Below are 7,260 nucleotides of genomic sequence, written 5' to 3'. Positions count from 1 at the left end.
GCATGATCAACACACAGAAAAATGCAAGCAGACACATGCAGATCAGGTCATCTTCATGTTGGAGTCAAAATCAAAACATACCCAAAACTCCCTCTAAAACCTCAAAAAACTCTCAGGTTTGACTTTATCCTGTCTGAAAGGGAGCTCAAGACCATCAAACAAGATCTTTCAGGCATTTGGGTGCTCAGTTTTTATTAATGCTGTCCTCTGCTTTACTGTCTAGACACCAAATGAAAAGGAGGTTGGCAGTTGCAGTAGCATCTAACAAGGGACACTACTAGTCAGATCACTCCTCCACTACAAGCCTTGAAAAAATTGCTGAAATGAGAGTGTTGATAATAAAAATATTAAGGTCTTTATAATTTTTTAAAAAAAGGTAAAAAATGACTCAACACATGGACAGCAATTTTTGAACAGAATCATATGCCCAGGAAACCTGGAAATCACACCATGGACCCCTTTTCAGTCTTAGGCACCAGACCTGCATCTTCCCAGGGTACTCAGGGCTACTGTAACCAGCCCTCCAGGTGCCCAGCCCCAGGAAGGCCTCATAACTTGTCCTCATGAGCTCACATTGCTCTTGCCCAGGGAGTGCTGTCCTAGCTGGTGGTGAAGGGAGCATTTCCAGGAGCTGGCCCTGATGCTGCTCCCTGCTTGTCTATGCTCATGGGCAGCTAAGAAATGAAGGATCAAGCATACACATAGCTGCAGACAGGGCTGGCAGGATGCTTTTTCAGCCCTGCATTGACAGGCGAGGTCTCAACACAATGTTCAGAGATGTGGGGTTGGTGGGGAGCTTGTGGCATCAGTTTACAACCTGGGACTTTCCCATGAACTCCAAGGTGCTGGCTGGGCCAATGGTGGGATGATGACTAGTGGTTGTGTGGTGGCAATGAGAGGCAGGTGTAGGCTCAGGGTTACCTTAGAAGTTGTTTTGAATGGACCAAGCATCCTGCTAATGATCACAAGGGAAAACTGGCAACTAAGCTGGCAATTGAGGCAAGCTCCTTGGCATCCTTTCAGTGCCATAAGTGGAAAGATTCTCCACTATTTCTTGGAGAGATGAGCCCACAAAGAAGGACCAGGATAGAGCTGGCGATGAAAACAGGTGAGGCAGGTACTTCAGTGGGTGTTAAAGGATGCTAAAGGTGTTGAAGAATGAATGGGTAGCACATGAAAGGTCTCTCTGGCAAGCTAGAAAAAGAGAGCAGAGAATAGGAATGATTTTGGCGCAGGTCTCAGAATTTAGAAAGGTGATTCAAAGGTGCTGGGCACCACTGTCTGAAGAGGTGGGTGTTCAGCCTGTCAGAAATTCAACCCTTTATTTACAAACCCACTCATCATTTACAAGCCCACTTATTTACAAAGCCTGTTGGTGAAAGTGCCTCACCTCAAACTCTCATAGGAAGTCTGTTTAATCCCAGAAATTTCAGATTGCTTATTTGCATTGAGTTAGTTTTTATTTTATTCTTATTTTGCACTTAAGTATTATACAGACAGAGGAGAAAATTATGAAGGCCACATGGGCAAAAGTTAAGAAATATCAGCATTTGACTCTTCTGTGTGGTGTTTATGTGCTTGGGTGTGTGGTTCTCTTAGCTTAAGGAGACAGAAATGGAAGGGAAAGCAAACTCAAACAACAGGATGGGATTCCATTTTATTGGACTCTGTCTGTAGCCTGTTGCCACACCTCCTAGAAGTACTCTTAAGTTGTGATCCTTATGATTAGTCCCATCCAGTATGTCTTGCTTTGCTTCAGGCACTTGCTCCTTCACTGCTTCCCTGTTCTATCACCACAATTTCTCCCTCCATCTTTCATCCCTTGTCACACCCTAAGCTGTGTCTGTGCTACCCTCCACCTCCAGCTTCTTCTGCTTAGCCACCAGCAGCTCTGGGGCTCAGGCTGCTGCTGCTGGCTCCATTGAGGCTTGTGATGGTAGTACCTTCCTCTTGGGTGAGAACCAAACAAGAGCCCTACCCCCTGGGGCTGTGACACTAAGTTTTATGCAAGGGGGGCTCAGGTGCAGACTGAGCCCTGAGTTTGGGATAAAGCTAGGGAGGATTTTTTTTTAGTTGTCAGCTCAGTGAGTGCTTGTGAGCAAGATGATTTATCTCCTCAGAGGCTTACAACTTGGCAAAATTCGCATGGAGGTTTTTTGCAGGCAAGCGTCACATTCCTGACACACAAGCCAAAATCCTGCCACATTTCAAGTCCCTTTTCCAAAGCCTGGGGACATGAGGAAAAGGTCACCAAGTTTCTTGAAGCATGGAGGGGGAAAAAAAGAGCATATTTTCTTCCAGCTACATGATCAGCAACCACTTAAAATTTCCAGGCATAGAAAATATGCTGCAGCAGGCTCCAATGTGGGATATTTTAGCCCAAACTTGCAAGCCACCATAACTAGAAAGCAAGAGAAAACTGCTGGAATTGCTCGTGTGCCATTTTTATGTTTTTCAATGGCTGAAAGCTGCTGTGCAGGTGTATTTGCTATGGTCGGGAAGAGCAGCACTCTGCTTTTCTTCTCCCTCACCTTCATTTTTCTGAATGAAAGTGTTTTACAAATGAAAAATGAGGTTTCCTGAAATGAAGGCCTGCCTTTTATTCTGAGCTGGCTTCCACGAAATGTATTTGTGAGCCTTTTGTCCTTATCTCTGAACCTTCTACAGGATGACAAGCAGCTATATCATCCTGGTTGGCTTGGCCATTCACAGTCCAGCTGGGCATTTGAAGAGGTTCTAGGTAGCTCTAGGAAAAGGCTTGTTTATTCTCTTTGTTGCCGAACTCCACATTCAGAATCGAACCTCATGTACCTCTGCTTCTCCTCAGGGCTTATGGGATACCTGGGGAGGGCATGGGCTTCAGGAGGGCTGCCTCCCTGTCACACCATGAAGGCTACACTCCTAGCCAGTGCACATTTCTTATGACATTCTGGGGAAAGGCTTGGCTGCCTGGGCAGCATCACTCACCCCACTTGGGCACTGATGGGTTCTGTTTCCCCAAACTGGAGGGGGGAAGGTGTCCCTGGACTGCTCACCAGGGATGACCTGCATTTGTCCCAAGGGCAACTTGCTCTTCCTTATGCTTTATGACTCATCCCCATCACTTTCCTCCAGGTCTTCACTCTTTCTCTTCAATGACCTCCATTTGTCCTAGTCCCTCTTTTCCCCTCAATTGCTACTGCCCAGAGTGCCACCAGGAAGGGTAGGAAGCAGTAAGGAGCCCCATTCCCTGGAATGAGAAAGCACAAGTGTTTCCACAAATGCATCCTGACCAGCACAGCCCCCTCAAGCAAGTGACAGAGTGAAGGCACATCAGGCATGTGTTGGAGACTGTGGGCCAAGGCCACTGCAACTGTACCTAGGGACCGCTGATACTTGTGAGGGAAGGTTCCAACATGGGGATGGCAGCACCTCAATATGCTTGATGATACTCAACAATTCAGTGAGCACCAAAATTCTCCCCTCCCAAGGAAAAAAAGCAATGCAACTGTATATGATAAACTGTTGCATGCAGTCCGTTGCATAGGTTAGGATAATAACCTAAATGCCACATGAACACAGGAGGAAAAACTTGTAGCTGTTCACTTTCTCAAACATTAACCTGTGGACTCACTGCCACAAAGTATTGTTGAGGCAATAGCTGCAAAGAAAAACTAAAAGCCTGGTAAGTCAACCCCTTACCCCTTGTCTACATGGCTGATGGGAAGAGCACAGCAGTACAGCAGAGGAAAAACCATCTTGCTGCAATCTTGTGCAGGTGGTAAGAGCTGCAAGGATGCTGTAGTGGAATCTTCCACCAGGTAGGCAGGGAGGACAAGTGATGTCTGGTAAAGCTGGAGTGCTTACTCCTCTTCACACTCAGGAAGGCAACATGCTTTTTATAGCAGTCCTATGTTGCATTTTTGTCCTGTTGGACAAACATAAAAGCAAAAGGATGTGTGTTTGTGTCTGTGAGCAAGGGTTGATCTACTAAGGGACAGATCTGAGGAGACTTTGTTCACGCCTGTCTATCTCCTGCTGGCATTGCATCAACTGCACAACCTCTTCTTTCCCAGGGTCAAAATGGCACAATTTCAAATGTCACATAACAGATTGCGTAAAACAGATTTCATTTTGCCATAGAGAAAACCTTAATTACACTGAAAATAGAAATAATATATTGGTGAGAAGTGCAGATTTTCTTAAAAGGAAAAGATATTGCCGCTGCTAAATCCCTCTCAAGTAATGCCCCCCTCCAGTAAATCAAATACATAAAAAAACCTTTTCCAATATATGTCCTAGCAAAGCAAACCAAACTGAAAACACATGAAACACAAAAATCATACGGACCGACCATCCCCAAAACTCTGACAAAAGGACAACAATTGGGTTTCAGTGGAACATGGATGAAAATTCAAACAAAATGTAGATAAGGAAAGCAGGAAAAAAAAGAAAGAAACAACACCAAAAAGCAGGAGGAAGAATAAAAGGCAATAAACAGATGGTGCATCATTCCAACAAGCCCAATATTTTGTAGTGTGGCAAGTCACTTCAGACGATTCTCTACCAGCCTGGTGTCTCTTTGTTCTCCTCCCTGCTCTCTGCAGCATGATAAAAGCACAGGAAGGATGTTCAATGGCAAATTGGCCATCAGCCCCTTTCAAAGGGGAGTCATTTGGTGAGATTCACTCATATTTGTATAAGATGAAACAAACAAAAAAAAAGAACAACATTGGTAAAGCAACGAGACTGCTGTTGCAAACACGCTTCATCTTGGACCTGGCTGATGGGAAAAACGCTGTTATAGAGAATGTGACATTATGAATACTGATAACAAGCCTCAAACACCTATTTCTAGATGAGTATTTACCACCATGTGGTCAGTCATGGCTGACCATACCATGTACAAGTCTGATTATTACAGCCCCAGTGTTGTATTGTTTTTACTTTTCTTTAAATATGGGTGAGTTTGAGGGGGAGGTGAGGGAAATGTTTGACTTGCCCTTCATTTCTATAGCACAATGGAGCTGTCAAGCTTAGACCAAAATCTGTGAGCTGTTCAACCCAAAGTGGTCAACCTGATGAAAAGACTCCCCAGAAAGAAGGAACCATTTTTATCAGTGAGTGTTTATCACTCACTATCATTGGTAAAAGCTAGTTAGTCAGACTAAGGTCATAAGAAGCAGAGGAAACCCACAGTATTTCTTCAGTTATTTGAGTGACGTGCAGCTCTCAGAAAGGCTGAGAAAGCTTTTGAAGACTGGGTAATGTTTCATTCATGAGAACTGGGTTGTTTTTTTGTTTGTTTGTTTGCTAGTTTTTTTGGAGCTTTTTTATTTTTTCTTTTATCTTTTTTTTTCCCCTTTTAAACCTGTCCTGCAGATAAAACTTGACACAATTCACCACAGGCAGGAAATCTTAGAGGGTGCGGTCTGCCGGGTAGAGCAGAGGCCCAGGGCTTCGAGTATCTCACTTCCAGCCCTGCCACTGGCACTGACTCACTAGCTGCTGGGGGTCCAACACCTCCCTGCTGTGCATCTCCTGGGGAGATGGGGGCATACCTGGTGGGACAGGTCTGCTGTTAAAGTTAGCTAGTGCCAGGCATGTGATTTTGGGACTGCCAAAGCTGATGGGTGGGATCTGTTGGCATTTCCAAGTTCTGGAGTTTGTCCCCGCTAAATGCATCAGAAGTCAGATGTTACTAGGAGCTACACTGGTTTTGTAAATTGAGTTTTCAATGTTCTGGAGTTTGTCCCCGCTAAATGCACCAGAAATCAGAGATCAAAGGCCCAGGGTGTTACTAGGAGCTACACTGATTTTGTAAATTGAGTTTTCAACATGCTCATGGATTGCACATGAGGGTGGCAGTGGAGTGAGAGCAATGCTGCTTCACTGTAGCATCCAGTGCTTGCCATGTGAGCCAACCAGACGTACCTGGACTTTGCTCAAGGACTTTAAGGTTCATGTCTGCTCTTGCATCAGTGCATATGATCACAGGGGAGGCACCAAGGCTGATCTCATGCCAGGAGAGGAGTATTGAGCACCTCATGCAGAGCTGCTCTTGACCCAGTCAGCTCTAGGCCCTCTTCCTTGTCCCTACCCTCTTCCTTGCACCAGTCCTTATGTTTGGCAACCATCTGCTCAGTGATCTGATGCAACTAATGATGAATTTAAGGCAAATTTCTCACTTTAGGCAATGAAACACCACTTTGCTCCTTTTACTCTGACCAAAGAAATCTTGAATTTATAGAATCATAGAATGGTTTGGATTGGAAGGGACCTTAAAGCTCATCTAGTTCCAATCCCACTGCCATAGGCAGGGAATCATCCACTAGACCAGGCTGCTCAAAGCCTCATCTAACCTGGCCTTGAATACTTCCAGGGATGGGGCATTCAAAACGTCTCTGGGCAACCTGTTCCAGTGCCTCACCACCATCACAGGAAAGAATTTATTCCCAATATCTCATCTAAACCCACCTTCTTTCAGTATAAAGCCATTCCCTCTTGTCCTGCCACTACATGCCCTAGGTAAAAAATCCCTCTCCAGCTCTCTTTGCAGGCCCTCTTTAGGTACTGCAAGGTGCTATAGGGTCTCCCTGGAGCCTTTTCTTCTTCAGACTAAACAACTCCAACTCTCTCAGCTGATCTTCATAGGAGAGGTGCTACAGCCCTCTGCTCATTTTTGTGGCCTCTGGAGTCACTACAACAGGTCAATGTCCTTCCTGTGCTGGGGACCCTAGAGCTGGATGCAGTACTCCAGGTTGGGTCTCACAAGAGCAGAGCAGAGAGGCATAATCCCCTCCCTTGACCTGCTGGCCACACTGCTTTTGACACAGCCCAGAATGCAGTTTGCTTTCTGGGTTGCAAATGCACATTGCTGGCGCTTCTTGTCCACCAATTTCTTCCTGCACAGCTTAAACCATGGGAATTGGGACTCTCCTGACCCTAGCACAACCTACAGCAGAAGTTATGACGTGGCTGCAAAAGGCAAGGGAGGACACAAAAGCAGAGGTCCTGTTCCTGCGTGTATACTCTGCCCAGGCTTTTGTCTTGAAGACCCACACTGTGACATCTATGTGGATCACTTGGCTTGTAAGAGGGCACTGGAGGTGCTCAGCTCAAGGGCTGCAGTTACGTTTCAGGCGTGAGCAGGATGCCTGTAGCTAATCATCAGCACTCAACTGCAGGCAGTGGTAGGCAGGCATAAATCCCCACCTCCCCCCATCCCTGCAAACACTACAGTAACCAGGCATGTGCCTACCATGTTGAGGAACTGCTGGC

This window comes from Acanthisitta chloris, unplaced genomic scaffold (genome assembly GCF_000695815.1).
Source record: "Acanthisitta chloris isolate BGI_N310 unplaced genomic scaffold, ASM69581v1 scaffold18194, whole genome shotgun sequence".
NCBI classification, from domain to species: Eukaryota; Metazoa; Chordata; class Aves; order Passeriformes; family Acanthisittidae; genus Acanthisitta; species Acanthisitta chloris.
Note: the sequence above shows the minus strand (reverse complement) of the source record.